Source organism: Enhydra lutris, unplaced genomic scaffold (genome assembly GCF_002288905.1).
Source record: "Enhydra lutris kenyoni isolate GAN:26980312 unplaced genomic scaffold, ASM228890v2 scaffoldscaffold22, whole genome shotgun sequence".
NCBI lineage: Eukaryota > Metazoa > Chordata > Mammalia > Carnivora > Mustelidae > Enhydra > Enhydra lutris.
Window position 1 is genome coordinate 44,084,491 of NW_019154106.1, and position 17,638 is coordinate 44,102,128.

General features: G+C 49.4%; 1 protein-coding gene across 2 annotated transcripts in view; it reads right to left on the reverse strand.

Annotated features, from left to right (window-relative positions):
- Positions 1 to 17,638, reverse strand: part of LOC111150008 (INSC, spindle orientation adaptor protein) — a 121,318-nt gene that overhangs the window by 24,932 nt on the left and 78,748 nt on the right. The window lies entirely within an intron of this gene.

Genomic DNA, 17,638 nt, shown 5'->3' on the forward strand with positions numbered 1-17,638 from the left:
AACGTATCAGAGTTAGCTCAGCAGGGTGCCTGCTGCCCCTGAGATGCCCCAGGACACAAGCTTGCCTGAGGACCCTGTCATCAAGCACCCAGAAGTCCTCCCCCTGTTAGGAGTGGGGGGTAGGGATGAGGCCGGGAAGAACCAGGGAGAGGTGAAGTGAGGAGACCCCCGTGCCAATGCTCCCCATGCCTGCTGCAGGCCCCGGGCTCCTGTCCCTACACCTTCACTTCAGGCCACTCAGCTCAAGCAGCTCTCCAGAGGTCAGTGTTTCTCTTGACTAATTACCACCATTGACTTCTGGGCCTCCCTTAAATGGCTCTTGGGAGCTGTAAGGCCCATTAGCTGTAAAAGCCTTTGGCAATCTCAGACTCAGAAAGAGACAAACGTGGGAACAGGAGCTGGGGGAGCTGTCCACAATAAAACTCACCTGCAAGTGCCTAATAAAAAAGAACAAATAGCAGCCAGGCGGCGGCTGGCAGGACTGGACTCATGCCAGACATCTGACTAGGGGGCCTTCAGAGGGGGCCTCACTGGGGCCCAGGTAAGCAAAGGGGGCTGCTCTGGGCCTCGAACGAGGAAGCAGCCCTACTGGCAGCTTGCCAACATAAGAAACCTCTTAGACCTGCCTGACCTTTATCCCTTTCCCCCTTCCAGCACTATCCATGGCGACAGCTAATGGTCTCAGTTATCTGGTCTCCTCAGTCTGATCTTGGAGGCAAATGGAATTGCATTCCCAAACCCATCTGAGAGTGCTGGTCAGGCCCAAACCATACCCAAACCTAGTCCCCAATACATGCTTGGAGATGGGCCACTCTAAACACACTAGAGAGGCCAGGGGCTAATGGTCTCCAAGGGCTTAGGCCATCAACAGCTGGACAGCAGGTCTGCTTCCCAACCCAAAATGCTCCTCAGCAAACCCACCGAGTGTAATTTCTCCGAAGCAGAGGTAAGCTGAGGCAGGGTAGCCCCTGCAGTGAGGCAGGGTAGCCCCTGCAATGAAGCAGGAGGCTCATCCACAAATAACCATTTTACAGTGTGGTTTCCCATGAGGACACCCTCTGGGGAGGCCCCTGGAAGCCACACTGACTTAATGCCCACATCCCAGCTTGGGGTGGTGGCCCTCAGAGCTCTGCTAACAACATTGTGTTCATCACACTGTTTCTCCAAGAGGTGTCCGAGGACCAGCTGCACCAAATTCAGTGAGGATTTCTCCAAGGCATGTTTCTGGGCCCCACCCAGACCTACTCAGACTCTGGGGAGGCCTGGAATTTGCCTTTTAACAAGGTTTACAGATGACTTTATGCCCCAGCAATTGGGAGCAGCACCACTGTGATGTGATTCTGTCTCCCCTGTATGTGTTCCCTGTCGCCCTGGACACTCTGCAAGCCTGGGGATGACAGCTCATTCAGGCCTCACATGTAGTAGCAGGCTTTGGGCACAGAAGGAGTAAATGCAAGCGAGTGACAGTTAGCCAAAGACTTGAACACACACTTTAGATGAGTAAAGGGAGAGGAACGGCATCGCAGAGGAGATATTGGGAGCAAAGGCCACCACAGGAAAGAGCAGCTCCTGAAAGAAAGAGCAGCTCCTGGAGTCCACAGATTCCTGACCTCAAGAGAGTGACTCTGAGCCTGATTCCTCTTCTACCCTTAGATTTCCCAGAGAAGAATGTCTGTGGTGTCCTGTCCTAGCAACTGCCTGCTGTCCTGCTTCCCTTATGCTTCAGATCTCTTCTGGTATCTTGTTAATTACAAAATATACCATCCCTTCCAAAGAGAATACATGTGTGTGTGTTGCAAATGTATGGCATACAAAAAAAATATCAAAATGAACAACTATCTGTGTGTATGTATATGCCTAATATCCAGAAATTCTAGTATTAGGAATAAAATAACATCAGAAAGCCCCCAGTATGCAGTTCTTGATCTCATACCTCTGTTGTTCCCTAGTGGATGGGCCACTACCCTGAAGTTTGTTCTTATTATTCCCTGTTTTCTTTAGAGATTTATTGCATGTATATTGCTTTATAAAATTTTGAACTTGACATAAATGGTTTCATACTGTATATAGCAGTTTGCTTTATCCCCCCATCAGCATTATGTTTGGGAAACTCCTTCCTGTTGGTGCCACAAGTGGCTAAGGTCCACTTATTTTCACTGCTGGGTGGTATTTCATTGTATAAACTGATTGTGATTCATTTATGTATTCTCCTATCGATGGTCATTTGAGCCATTTCTCAGTTTTTGCTATAATATATAATAATATTCTGTATATGCTGTATAATATAGAGTAAATATTCTTCTAAGTGTCTTTTGGTGCATAGATGCCAGATTCTCTAGGGGTCTCCATCGAGGAGTGGAATTACTAACTCATAGGGTCTGCACATCTTTAATTTTATTAGTGTTGTCAAGTTGTTCTGCAGAACAGCTGTAGCAATCTATATTCCCATCAGTAATGTATAAACTCACTTAACTCCATATTCTTGCAAACATTTGGTACTGTCAGATTCTAAATTTTTGCCAGTTTGGTGGATATGCAGAATTTGTATTTTAATATGCATGTCTTCACTTTCTACAAAGAAGCTCAGAGCCTTTTCATGCTTCCATTTTACTTTGATTAGGTTTGGCTTTTGATTTTGGTTTTTGCCATTTGGACTTTTTCTATGAATTGCCTGTTCATGTGTTCTGCCCATTTTTCTATTTGGTAGATTGTCACATTGGGCCAATTTCCTGGGCCTTTGGCTCTGATGATAATGATGTGCCACTCTGCCTGCTTGTCAGCAAGATGCCACTAGCCCAAGTTGATCTCTGTGTGCATCACCCTCTCAGCAACTCCAACCCAGCCAGCTCATCACAGTGAGAGGCCTGGAGGGACCATACCACTGGGCTCTAGGCTTCCCAGTGCCTGAACCCATTCCTGTAGCATCAGAACATGCACAGGCTCTGGAGTCACACCTACCTGGGTCTGCATCCTGCTTCTGCATCTTATTAGCTGCACAATCTTTGTACTTACTTTGAGGCTTTATCTCTAAGTGGGGGTAAAAATACCCACCTCAGAGGATATTGGAAGTTAACAAAGATAATGCAGGTAAAATATCTGCCACATGGTGGTGCCATCATCTCATCTCTTCCACACCTGATGATTGTAGCCATCTCTAGATCTGGGGCCCTGAGTCCTACTCACCTTTCTGTAGGGCCCCCCAGGACTGAGACCCCGCTGGGAACCTCAGCCCTCTGAGTTGGGGCCCACAGGTTTTCCTACTTGTTTGAGCACCAACTCATGCAGCCCAGAACTAGAACTTTTAAAAGAGGAGTGACTCCTATTTCAATTCCTGACCAGCACCAATAAGATGAATAACTACAATCCCTCAGAGGAGAATAAAGAGAAAAGTAGGATAGTCCCTGCATCTCTTCATAGCTCATCAAACATTAATTGTGCACCTACCTTGTGGTGGGCCCTGAACTAGGCCCTGGTACAAAGATGAATCAGGACGAAACAAGAGATGGAGAAACAAAGACAGAGAGATGCACAGAGAAATAAAATATGAAAGAGAGAGAAAAATCATGTTTAAAAAGGATTTGGGGATTTGTATGGTAGCCTCCAAGTTCCTCTTTGACTTGACCTCTCCACCTCAGTGCTCTCTCCTGCCTGGGACTCCATGATACCCCATTTGGGAGACTCATCTCTTCCCTAGCTAACTATCACTATCGTTTGCTCCTTTAGTCTGCCCTCCTTTGTATGCACCTAAGATAGCTTACCCCAGGTTCCCCCATTAGCCCCATTTGTACCATCTCAGTCAAGAGCACCCAAGCCAATTGGCCTCAGTGACTCACTCTGATGACTCCCAAACCTAGCTCTCCAGCCCCGACCTTCTTTCCTGAGATCCACATCTACATTTCCAACCTGCCACTCAATCACTTTATGTTTAACTCCCAAATTAATTTGCCTGGATATTCCATAGGCACCTCAAACCCAGTTCACCTAAAGCTTGAGTGGTCATCTTCCCAGTCCCTGCCCCAACTCCCTTCTTAGATTCAGGTAAGACATCTCCTCTGTGAACACATGCCTGCCTCCCACATATTGTCTCTGTCCTTCCAGCTGCCATACCACTCTGGTCTGGTCACAACATGCACACTTATTGTGTCAGGCTATCTGCATAAGTTTATATGTCCACCCTGCACTAGAGAGCTGCTCTAGGCAGCTCCTGTACTGAATCATCTCTGGTCCCCAGCACCCAGCTGAAACCTGACACATGGCAGTTAACACAGCAGGCTGAATGGTGGGGAGACAGCACTGAGGAGGCAAAGAGTTCATCAAGGCCATAAAGCACATTAGTGCCAGGGCCGGAATTCCCATCCTGGCCTCCTCACCCTTTGCCCTGTGCCCCTCTGGGCAGCCTTTGGGAAAGGCAGTGAAGGAAGAAGCAAGTGAAAGGGTCAGGTCGATAGGGGCTGCTTAGCTTAGTTCCTACGCTGGCCCCAGGAGTGGCCCAGCCTGAGGCCAGCTTCCTCAAACACTGGTCCCATTTCTGGAAAGTCTCCATCCTCACACCACGACTTCCCATCCCTGGACATAAACTTAATGATGCCAGGAGAACACTTTAATCAAAGCACTTTCACATCTCTAAAGAAATTGCTGCTGGAAGCACTTATATGTAATTAGCTTTTACATGGAATGGGATGGGCCTGGGCCCAAGGCCCAGCTTTCCTCATGGGAGGGCATGCAAGTGATGATGAGGATGGTATGACCTGGTCATCACCTGGGCAGCAGGGCTGATGCACCTGGAGTCTGGACACAGAGGGAGCTGGTGGAACCCAAAATGCACAGTAAACATTACATCAGATTTATGAGCAAACCTCTCCTCCCACTAATTATTAGAAAAGCATCACTGGTGGCGTTAATGCAGATATCTAAAGGATACTGGCTAGTACATAAAGACCCACCATATATTCTGGTGCTGGGTTGCTATCTTCCAGTTCCATTCTGCATGTTTAGTTTTTAGGGAAAGGCAGAAGGTTGCTGGGTTGTAACAGTTAAACAGAATCACACGAATGTGGTGGCAACTCAGCCATAGGGGAGGAAGAACACCTAAAGACCCCCGGATTTCCTCTTTCATCTGTCTGTCCACTCAGACACTTGAAGTCTGCAGGGGAAAAAAAAAAAAAGACAAGTGGGGACCACAAAGCTGTGGGAATTCTGCTTATGGGACGAGGCAGGACAGATCTGCTTGCCCAGGATATAGCCAGAGGGAAAAGTCAATCATAGAGAGGGAAGCAAATGTCATGCCCAAGGAAACAAAGACAAGTGTGGACCAAGGGACAGGGAGAAGCATTGGGCGGAATAAATGAATCCATCCATCAGAAGCAAGATCTGAATGCGGGATATAAACCAGATCAGGGCAAGTTCCAACACAGAATCTGTGCACAATGTAAGGGGTTAAAGGCTCACTTTATAAAATGGGGTATTTGTTTTAAGGAGTGCTGGTAGAGCTGACAGCTCTGTAGAAAGCTACGAAAGTAAAACAGGCCTCTGGGAGGGTCATATTATCCTCCTTCCAAACTAACATGTCCCAGACACCACTCAACCTCCTTTGCTATTGCAAACAAGAATTTTTTATTAAAAGCTCAGTGTCAAAATGGATAAAACAAACATTAATATGTAATAGAGAATGGGACAATGGATGAAAGGGATTATAACCAGTTTGCTAAGGAAGTCATTGAGGTACAGAGAGATGAGTTATTGCAGTAGAGGAAAACCAGCGATAGAATCACTTTATTTTACTGACAAATAAAAAATAATTTCCCTGTCAGGCAGATGATTTTCCTTAAAGTGGATTGTCAAACAGATGCTCTGAAAGCCTTTGGGGATAGGAGAGGAGTTTGGGAGAGGATATCAAAAGACCAGCAAGGGGGCGCCTGGGTGGCTCAGTGGGTTAAAGCCTCTGCCTTCGGCTCAGGTCATGATCCCAGGGGCCTGGGATCGAGCCCCGCATCAGGCTCTCTGCTCAGCAGGGAGCCTATTTCCCCCACTTTCTCTCTGCCTGCCTCTCCGCCTACTTGTGATCTCTCTGTCAAATAAATAAATAAAATATTAAAAAAAAAAAAAAAAAAAAAAGACCAGCAAGAACAAATTCACTTCCCTTTGAGTTAGGGTTAGCAGGCCTGTGCTGATGTAAAAACACCAAGTTTTCAGCAAAGCACTCCTGGGCACAGCTTGGGTGGGAATTGTACCAAAAATGCTTCTAGACCAGTGGTTCTTAGCCTGGGTTCTCAGATGATTAGAATCATCTGGGAAAGTTTTTAAATTACTAATGCCTGGGATTCACCACCAGAAAATCTGATTTAATTGATCTGGGATAGAGTCTTGGTATCAATACTTTTAAAGACTCCTCAACTAATTACAACGGGGATCTTAGGTTGAGCACCCCTGTCCCAGATGTACCTATGGTATGGTAGAAGCTGCCCAATCTTAGGAGAGAGAAAAGTCTGGCTTCACAATTCACCTGTGCTACTTGCTGACTTGGTGAAATGAGCAGGTTACTTACCTTCTCTGAGCCTGTTATCTAATCCTTAAAGTGATAATGATATCACAGTTAATAATGAAATAGTAAATAAAATTTTGAAGGAATTCCCCCAAACAAGGAAAAAGACAGATATCCATTATCACCACTCTTATTTCACATTTTACAGTGGCCCTAGCCAATGAAATAAGATAAGAAAAAGAAATACAAAGGTAAAATTACCAGAAAAGAGGAAGAACTTTCATAGTTTAAAGATCCCTTGACTGTGTACACAATCTGAACACAATCCAAATCTGTATAAAATCCAAAAGAGTCTATATACCATTATATTCAAAATTGTATTTTCTATGTATCAACAACAATTAGAAAGTAAGAATCTTAAGATAGGACTTAATAAGCATAAAACACACCCAGAAATAAGTCTTAAAAAGATATTCAAGATGTTGACACTCATGCAAGATGTTGAAAACTCAAAACATAGCTAAGAGAAATTAAGGCAGTCTCTATAAAGAGATTATACTACATTTATTGATTGGAAAACCCTATACTGTCTAAGATGTCAATAATCCCAAAATTTATTTATAAATTTAAAGAAATCCCAATCAAAATCCTTGCAGGTATTTCTGTGGGAATTAACAAGTGGATTCTAAAATGTACAGAGAAAGGCAAATAACTTAGAATTACCAAGATAATCTTAAAGAACAAAGTTAGAGGATTTATACTACTAAATGCTAAAATTTGTTACAGACCACAGGGACTCAGACAGTGTCATCTTGGTACAAGGATGGACAAAAGACTAATGGAACAAGAAAAAGAGAAAAACTCCAGAAACAGACTCACTTTACTAACAACAAAGGCACCTCTTTAATTAAATGGTGAAAGATGGTCTTTTTGGCAAATGGTGCTAGAACAACTGGATATCACTTGGAAAACACTGAACTTCGAACACCACTAAAAAAATTAATTTGAAATAGATCAGAGACCTAAATATAGAGTGTAACACAATAAAGCTTCTAGAAGAAAATATAGGATACCTTCATGATTAGGGGGTAAACAAACACTTCTTTTAAGGGTTTTTATACTTTTTTAAAATGAACGTATAATGTATTATTTGTTTCAGGATACAGGTCTGTGGTTCATCAGTCTTACACAATACACAGCACTCACCGTAGCATGTACCCTCCCCAATGTCCATCACCCAGCCTCCCCATCCTTCCCATACCCCTCCACTGGAGCAACCCTCAGTTTGTTTCCAGAGATTAAGAGTCTCTTATGATTTAAATAAGCACTTCTTCAATGGACACAAAAAGCACCAACTATGAAAGAATAGATCAATAAACTGGACTTTACCTAAGTTAAGCCTTCCTTTTTTTTTTTTTTTAAAGATTTTATTTATTTATTTGACAGAGAGAGAGAGAAAGAGATCACAAGGAGGCAGAGAGGGAGAGGGGGAAGCAGGCTCCCCGCTGAGCAGAGAGCCCGATGCGGGGCTCGATCCCAGGACCCTGAGATCATGACCTGAGCCGAAGGCAGAGGCCTAACCCCCTGAGCCACCCAGGCGCCCCAAGTTAAGCCTTTCTATTCATCAGAAGACACCATTAAGAGAATGGAAGAGCAGACCACGGGCTGAGAATGTATATTCTCAAGACATATACCTGACAAAAGTTTCATACGTAGAATATGTTTATCCAAGTTTATAATTCAATAACAAAAAGACAAAGAAGTCATTTTTTTTTAAATGGACCAAAGTGTCAGACATTTCACAGAACATATCCTAAGGGTCAACAAGGATGTGGGAAAATGCTCAAAATCATTGCTCATCAGGAGAATGACAATGAAACCCACCCTGCGAGGCCACTCGGCACCTTGAGCAGATGACAATGGGGGCACTGCCTATCCAGCTATGGCTAAGTGGCAAAGTGCTTCCTACCTCTGAAGCAGGCCAGAGGAGAATGAAACTCCCCTGCATGTTGTTCCTTCTCCGTGGGTATGTCCAACCATCTCCCCCCTCCCTCTTCCTCTTTCTCATCCCCCCTCCCTCTCCCTGTCTCTCTCTGTCTCTGCTGCTGGAGACCACAGGCCGGTCACCTGCTGGCCGGGGCAGGACAGTGGTTCTGGCTCTGTGCTGTGAGAGCCAGCCTACTCTCCATGCGAGTGGGTCCTCCCTAGTCAGGTTTGCCCCACACCGACACCTTCTGCAGCCCCCTCAGCCTCCTTAGCTTCTCCCCTTCCTGCCCGAGCAACTGCCTTTCCCCGGCTCACCTCCAGACTTCATAAGCCAAAGGGGAAGGCAGCGTGGGGGGGGGGTGCAGGCTCCTTTACACCTTGTCCAGGACCCCCCCAGAAACCCCCGTGTCCCCGTGGCCCAGCTTCCTGCCTCCCCAGCACCGGCATTGTGTTTACATCGGACTTATTTATTTTCTGCTCTCACCAGATTGCTTGGGGGACAGGCGGGAAATGCACTTCTCCGAGTCTGCGTCTCTTCAGCCCACCACCCACCTGCACAGAAGCACAGGCCTCCATCTGTGAACTCCCAGGGGGGACAGGCACCCAGGCAACTCCTCAAGGAACGAGGGACATCGCCCCCTCACCACACATCCAACCCTGGAGAATCGGCCCCAGAATTCCCAGCCCGGCCTGCTCACCACTTCGGACATTTGTTCATCACATTTGTCTTCCAAAATTATTTCATATGTCACACGGTCCCCGGGGAACACACGCCTCCCTCCGCCAAATGAGAAAACGGAGTTTTGTGGGGACTAGAAAACTTGCTTGTGGGTCTTCAGCAAACCCGCGGCAAAGGACAGTCTGGCCCGGGTTCTCCCCATAAACCCCTAAGCTGGGGACAAGGTTTGTTTGGGGACCCAAGAATGTGGGCTCGTGGCCAGAGGAGTGAAAGCAAGGGGAGGGCAAAGCTGGAACAAATGACTAGGGATGAATGGTATAAAAGGGGGCTCAGGGAAAATCCCACAGACAGATTTTGGGGCATTCTGTCCTTACTGAAGGGATGCTTCATTATCTGCACTCCCCACGCCCACCCCACCCCTGGGCCTGAAACAGTTCACAGAGGCCAGGCTGCAGCCCAGTGAGCTCCCATGACCTGCCTTCTGGCCTCAGGCCTGCTGCTCACAGTAGGAGTGGGGGGGGTGCGGGTGTGTGCACATCACCTCCCTTCTCTGGGCCTCTACCCTCTCCTCTGCAATGGGGAAGAATGCACTAGAACTCTTCCAACAATATTGATCCAGTCATATGGCAAGCATTGCTCGCCTGGGTGTGCAAGCCACTTCCCTGATGGCTACGTGGTGGACGATATGGTGTCTATTGGTAGGAAGCCGAGGCAGAGCTCCGAGGCCAGGCAGCGTGGGACACGCTCCAGGAGCAGCCTCGAGTACAGTGTGAGTGCCAGGAGGGAAGAGAGCAGTCGGGAAGGCTGACCAAAGAAGGACATCAGAGCCTTTTCAGCAAGGGCATGTGAGATGCCTTCCCAGGCCTCCCCAGCCTAGGCAGGTGCACCAAAGCAAGGAAGGCCTGAAGACGTTCAGTGGAGGACTCTGGCAGGAAAGGGGAAAAAACACCTCACATGTATGGCACATGCACTCATTTCATCCTCACAGCCTGCAAGGTAGGGACTGTCACTCCTCTTTACATATGAAGGGACCAGGACTTAGAAGACTACCAGGTCAACACCTCTTAAGTGCTGAAACCGGGCATGGAACCCAGGCTTGCTCACCAAAGGGGGAATGTGCCAGAAGCAGCCTGCTCACAGGCACCTCTGTGTCAGGCAGAGCGGTTTGGAGTCCAGTGAGAACTGGGGAGGCTCAGGAAGGTTTCTGGGAGTCGGACACACGTTAGATTACAAATTGTATCCACATCCTTCTTCTGGAGGAAGCTGGATTGGTAGGAAGAAACTCCTGTTGCCTTGAATTTTCAAATCTCCCTCCTTCCTCCCCACACACATGACATACACAGGACACACTGTTCTGGATGGGTGGTTCGGACCCTGAGCCTACCAGCCTGGACAGCTCCAGAAGACAGCCTCAGGCGGTGAGACAGGGCTGCGGCTGCCGCTCTTATCCACCAGGGGTCGCTGCCGCACAACGCACGGGAACCTACCGCAGCCCCGACCGAGCCCAGCCTGCCTCCGCTGCTGCACTTGTTCCCGCTGCCAGGGGGCTCCCTGCCTTGTCCAAACTCGGGTTGTGCCTTGTGCATGGGCTGCAGCCCCCCAAGCCAGCAGGGCCTTCCTTCAGTCTGAACAATACTGGCCTGTCATCTCAGCGCGAACTCTTGCGGGTTGGCGGGGGGTGGGGGGAGTGGATTGGGGGAAGGAGGGCTTGCAGGGAGGTGGGACAGTGCCTAATTTTGTTTTTGCCTCTTCACATCCTGGCCTCCTTCAAGCCCCCTCACCCCCTACTCTCAAGGCAGAGGGAGAAGTTTGGGAGACTTGGAACTCAGGAAAGGAAATGAACCACACTCCCTCTAGACAGCCCCCTTGCAGTCCCCATCCCTGTCTACCTGCCAGTCAGCACAGACAGTTGACCTCGAACCCTGGGGTTCTTTGCACTGTTCCAGCCCATTTCCAAGGCAGGTGAAGGCCTGCACCTGGGGGCTGGAGGGGAGGGGGAAGCTGATAAGCCTCAGAGGGTTGAGCCCTGGGATGGAGAGGTATCTGGGATCTCCATCCAGAGACATTATCTCTCTCTCTCTCCCTCTAGCAGCTACTCCTGGCTAAAGAAGGGGCTGCAAGTTATATTAAGCAGATTTCTTGCCCCACTCTCCCCACCAAACCTTACTGACAAACTAGAACTGACTATATCAAGATAGAATAGCTTCCTTGCCCTGGGGTCTGCACACCACACCGTTTTTAGATAGGGAAAGTATGCAAAGAAGACTGTAGCAAATAGAACCTATAGCTGGGAGCAAAAAAAAATGGGGTTCCCAACCCAGGCTCTGCCTCCCTCACTGTGTCTGTATGCCTTCCAGCCTCAACTCTGCCCTCTGTAAAATGGGTGGGACCATCTCTCTCTGCCTTCCTTACAATGCGATTGTGAGAATCAAATGAGAAAAAGAAAGTAAAAACTGGATTTTTTTTGTGTGTGAATATTATCTATTTATGATCATCTGCAACTCTGCAGGGAAGAAGCAGGGAGAGAAAGTCCTGTGAAATGGCAGCTGGAGTGGCAGATCGTGCCCTAGTGGCCCCCTTACACCCTGCCCCCTCCTGCCAAGGGTCTCTGGGATTTAAATAGCTGGATTCAGGCCCCTCGGCCTCCAGCCTAGCCCTTCAGATGTCAGGGCATCTCAATCCCAAGAAATGGGCCCAGGAGACAGGGGAGGGGTGGCAGAGCTGCGTGGAGAGAGGCAGCAGTTTTCCCAACCCTTGCCACTGACAATTTTCTTCTTGGACTTGAAATTGAACCCTCATTCCCTGCCCTCTGCTCATCTTTAATTTCTTTCCATCTTTAATTTCTCCATCGATTTTCATTAAACTCTCCCTTTGGCTCCAGCACAGGGTGAACTCCTTATTTGAAAAAATAAAACAAGAGGGAGGGGGTGGGAATAAAAGGAAGCTCTTTTGAAAGCAAGATGGTTTCTGGTCGCAAGGCTAGAAGAGGCACTTCCTAGAACTGTCTCTGAGGTTGTCTGAGGCTGTCTTAGCAATGGGCTTTGGGTGCCCCCCATGTCCCCATTATGGCCCTAGACCCATGGGTTCCTGCCCCTCAGATCCCCACCCCCCTGCCTGGACCACAGCCCCCAGTCTCGCTCAAGCCCCCACCCCCTGCAACTCCATCCTGGCCCCTGGCCCTGTCCAAACCCGGCTCCTGCACCCGCAGTGCCCTGACCATCCCTCTCACCGCGCAGAACATCTGGGACTCTGCCAGGACTGTTGTAAAAGTCCCAGGACTCAGCCTCTTTAGGGTATGCAGGGTTTCCCCAGATCCACCTGAAATAGTAGAGACAAATGGGCAAGAAGGAGGGAGAGGAAGCCAACCCAGGCGGAGTGCTCCCTCCTCGCAGGCACCACAGGGCGAGCCCCGCCCACACTGTCCCACCGCCTCATCATGGCCCCTCCACCAAGGAAGAGTTATTCCCAAGTTATAAAGTGGAAACCACGGTTCAGAGAGGAATGACTTGTCCCCTAGCCCTCTGTCAGCCTATCTAAACCCTACAGCTCTCCCCAGGAAGGCTGCCATGACCAGGCCAGGCAGGCTGGGTCGTCTCTGGCCATCCAGACGGAGTTGGGTCTGTCTGTTCTCATTGGACCGTGTGGCTCTGGGGCCCTCACTCCCTCCTGGGCCCTTGTTTTCTTCCTCCAGTCTTCTCCAAGGTAGGATCCAGAGAACATTGTCTTTTTTTCAGGCTCCCCCAGTTCATTGAATATAGAGCTCCTGAAAGACTTAGCGCTCCACCACCCACTGGCCAGCTGTGGAGAACCTCTGCCTTTGCTGAGGCCCCTTTCCCTTGGCCTGCCTGGGAGCTCCTCCTTGGCCCTCTGAGCCAAACTCCACTGCCTCCCTACTCCCGCCTTCACCAGCACCCAAAGCAGAGGTGGTGCCACTGGCCTGTGGCCTCTGATGGCCATGGAACAGCCTCTTTCCGCTGTCTGAATTTCTTGGCTTTGCCCCAGCCAACCCCAGGGGGAGAGAGAGAACATAGCTGTTTGTCCCTCCTCTCCAGAGCCTAGCACAGAGTCTGGGGAATGAGGGGTGACTGCCTGCCAAGGACACAAGGGACGTAGGACAGACTTCCTGAAACTCACTGGTTTAAGGGAAACACAGTGTAGGAGAGGCTGTGGCCAGGATGAACCAGGCCTCTGAAAAGAAAGAATAGATTCTTGAAAGACACTCCAGACACCTTTGGAGAGGCCTGCACTGTGCTTTGACATGTCGCCCCACCAACCCTCTTCAGGGAGTGTCCAAGTCTGCCCGCTGCCCAAGCTAACACGTGCAGCCTGGCTCCCAGGAAGCCATTCCTCTGCAATCCCCACCTCAGAACCAGCCTTGGTTCTAAAGCTCTCCAGTTCCAAGCAGTTTCCTCATCTGTAAAACGGAAAGGATACGAGGACTCGTGCCCCAGCCCCACCCAGCTTCTCCATACTGAGCCCTGAGCACCATCTCCCACCATGCCAGCCTCCTCCTCCCACCAGGTCAGCACTCCCCAAGTCCACCCGATGGTAATCTTCCCCAGGCCACTGATGGTCAAATCCTGGTGACTGTCTCTCTAAATGCCATCATAACAGCTACCCTTTCTTGGTGCCTCGTGCGAATAGCACCACGTTCCTGTGCATCTAGTCTCCTCTGATGGTCCTCGGGGGTAGATCTCCTCATGCCCATTTAACTGAGGACGCGGCACCTCTGGGAAGGTAAGCCAAGTCCTCAGGGAAGGGTACCCAAACTTGTCGTGGAGAACCCTGTGCTCCCAACCAGGAAAGCCTGACCATCAGAGGCCATGGCTTCCCCACCGTGCTGGGCGGCTTCTCAGCAGATTACCAGGAGGGAAGGGATGCAGAGCATGGTTGCTGCGTGATGGACTGAGCAGATGAATGAATGAGTGAGCGGACAGCTGGATGACAGAAGCAAGGAGGACGCCGGTGCTGAAGTGACTTCACAGAGTGGATGAATGGATCCACGCCTGAATCAAGGACCACATGAGTGCCCCACACCCAACAGAGCCCAGGCATGTGTGTCTGGTGTCCTGCCTAGACCCACGCCGCTGTCACTAGGGTCTGTGAGTGATTTAACAGACCTTTCTGGGGTTGGAGGAAAGTGGGGGAGCAGCATGACAAAGAAGAATTTCACCAAATCCAGCAATTTCCATTTCTCACTGCCAATTAGTCAAGTGGGCCTCAGCGAGGAGCCCACGCCGGCAAATCAGCCGAGGCTGGGACTTTGACATTCTGTGACTAGCGCATGAATTGGGCCTTGTGACTGTGCGGGCAAGAGCCGCTGGACACCACACTCCCTATCCTGTCTTTACCTCCCCTGTCCTGCTGCGGTTTCTACAATCCAGCCTGTCTCTGGGCTTCTCCACCCTGCACTCTAAACACTAACAATGGCCAACCTCACTAGAGCCTCTGAGGCCAGCTCTCAGAAGCCCAGATCACACAGTTGGGGCAGGTGTGGGCACGATCTGGGGAAGAGGGCATGGCAGGGGTGGGAGAGACCCTGAGCCCTTCCTGGGTCTAGAATTTCTCTCAATTTTGGAAGCAGCACACTGTGAGGCCTTACAATGTCAGATATTAGTCCTGGGTCCACATGATGGTTCACAGCCCAGGCTGGCTCTGGCTTGGTAGAGCTTGACTACATGTCTCCTGGACCACCCGTTAGCTGTGTGCCCTTGAGCAAGGCGCTTCACTTCCCTGAGCCTCCCTTCCTTCTGTAAACAAGGAGGATAATCACAGTATCATCCGGGTGGTAACGATTACAAGACACAGTGAAAGGAAGGGCTTAGCAAAGTGCTTGCCCAAAGCAAGTATTCGCTGTTAACTGTCCTGTTCATCATTGTCACAATGATCTGATTACCTGTTAGAACTGGGGTCAAAACACATTTTCTGCCGAGGGCCAGACAGGAAATATTTTTGGCTCTGTGGGCCTTATGGTCTCATACAATTACTCAACTCACTGCTGTAGCATAAAGGTAGACTGTCAACACCTAAATGAAGAAGAATGCCAGTTCCACGACAACTTTCTGGGTCAAAAATTTGAATTAGAATTTCACAGAATTTTCACAGGCTACAAAATGTTATTCTTCCGATTTTTTTAAACTATTTAAAAAAGGGGTGGGGGGTGATTTCTCCACTCACGGGCTATACCGAAACAGGCAGCAGGCTGAATGTGACAGGTCTTGGCTTGCCACCCCCTGCACTTGAATGGAAGCTCCATGAGGATGAGGGGTTTGGCTGTTTTGTTCACTAAGCTCCCGGTACCTGAAACAGTAGTACCGGGCAAAGAGCAGTCAAAAAATATTTGCTGAATGAATGAACTACATGCTGTGTAATTCTGGGTGACAAGTCATTTCAGTTCTCTAAGCCTTGGTTTCTTCATCTGTGTAATGGGGACGTTTGCACACTCAGGCAAGCATCAGATGTAAGAAGAAATCCCTGGGAACCGCTAGGCAAAGCACCAGGGCTGTAGCATGTAGTTGCTATTCTGACCACCAGGGGGCTCTTCTCTGGCTGTTTTCCCTCCTGCTCAGCGCTGGGCATAGAGGTGTTTCCGGACTGTTTGTGTATGGAAAGTAATCTGCCCCAGGTGAGGGGAATGCCCAGTTAGGACTACCTTCTCCTGGGCCGGGGAAGGTTGGCATATTGGCCAGGAGCAGCAAGGACACCGTGGGTTTAGCTGCAAGGACTCTTTTGGCACTCTGAGAGAATCTGTAAAACCAGCAAGGCAGTCAGGAAGCCTAGGCGTCAGACTCAGGCCGACGGGGTCCAAATTCTGGCTCTAGAATGTTCTTTGTGATTTTAGGCAAGTCGCCGAGACTGCCTGAGACTCAGTTTCCTGTCTTTAAGATGGAGACGTAAAGAGTGTTCACCTCGGGGCACCTGGGTGTTTCAGTGGGTTAAGCCTCTGCCTTGGGCTCGGGTCATGGTCTCGGGGGCCCCGGGATCGAGCCCCGCATCGGACTCTCTGCTCAGTGGGGAGCCTGCTTCCCCTTCTCTCTCTGCCTGCTTGTGATCTCTCTCTTTCTCTCTCTGTCTAATAAACAAATAAAATCTTTAAAAAAAAAAAAAAGGGGTTCACCTCACAGGGTTCTAGTGAGTTAAAAAGGGATGTGTGTTAGGGCTAGGTCAGCACAGGCCCTGGGCGGCCCATCTGGCCTGGTAAAGGTGCCTTCATGCCTTCTGGTTTTGGAGCAGCAGCAGGAAGGTGGAAGGAAAAATCGCCTCCAGACTCCCCAGCTACACAGGTTTTCAGCTCTAAACAAAAAAGCTCTGCTGTTTTTCTTCCCTGGATTAGAAATTTCCTGCTGCTCTGCAAATCTCCGAAGCCAAGAAATCCACTGTTTTTGGACAACTGGTGATTCCAGTCCCTTCTATTTTTTTCCTGTTCTTCCCACAAACCAGCATGAAAGAAAATGAAAAACAAAACCAGTTTCGTGTTTCCACTGTCCCAGGAAGAGGATTTTATGGGAGAAGGGAGAAGATTATTCAGCACATAGAGCTGGAGATGTCCAATGCATTTGCCTCAGGGAGTCTGTGTATCCATCTAGTTTGTCCCTCCGCCTCCCCCATTCTGCTCTCCGTGTAAGCACACACTTACAAAGGTCTCCACCCCCGCAGGAAGGGGAGGCTCTGCCCAGAGGACTGGTACTAGCTCTTCCACCATCTTGCTTTGTGACCTCACAAAAATTACTTCCCCATTTTGACCCACAGCCTTCTCCTCTGTAAAATGAGCAGAATCCCTCAGCATCCTCCAACCTTGGCCAAAAGCATCTCTGAGCCCATGATCCCTGTCCCGTGGAAAGAGGCAGGCAGGACATGAGATAACCATCTGATTAGGAGTCCAGACCAAAGTGAAGAAGATGGTGTGTGTGGGTTTTCTGGAGCCAGCACCAGACTGGGGGACATGTGTACAGAGTTGAGGGGAACACTTTCTTTGCCCCACCCCCATACAGAACAGACTCAAGGCACCTACCCCCTAATTCTGAGAGTACCACAACCATCGCCAGGCTATTCCTGGCCTTTGTGCCTCTCTTCCATAAAAGTGTTCAACATATTTCCTTGAAACTTGGTTGAGACATCTCCAAATGTCAGCCCTAGCCTCCCCAACCCTCCTGGCTAAAGTCCCTGACGGCGCATCTGCAGGTCTCATAGCCACTCAGGTCTGGGTAGCTGAAGAGCAACCTCACCCTTACAACCTGGGTGGGTGGGGGGGTAGGATAGATGGAATTAGTGACACTGCCCTGGGGGCATCTGGGCCTGAGGCACCTGGGTCTACCACATCACTCGCTTCCCTCTGGCCCCGCCCACCCCATGCCATATGGACCCAACATACGCTTGGACTTAGGCTCCATTTCCCTGACCCGATCCCTCTGTCTTGGCAGAGCCCCGCCTGCTTTGCCCAAGCCAAGGCATCCTTCTTTTGCCCACTCAGTTCTCCAGGGAGTGGGATCCTC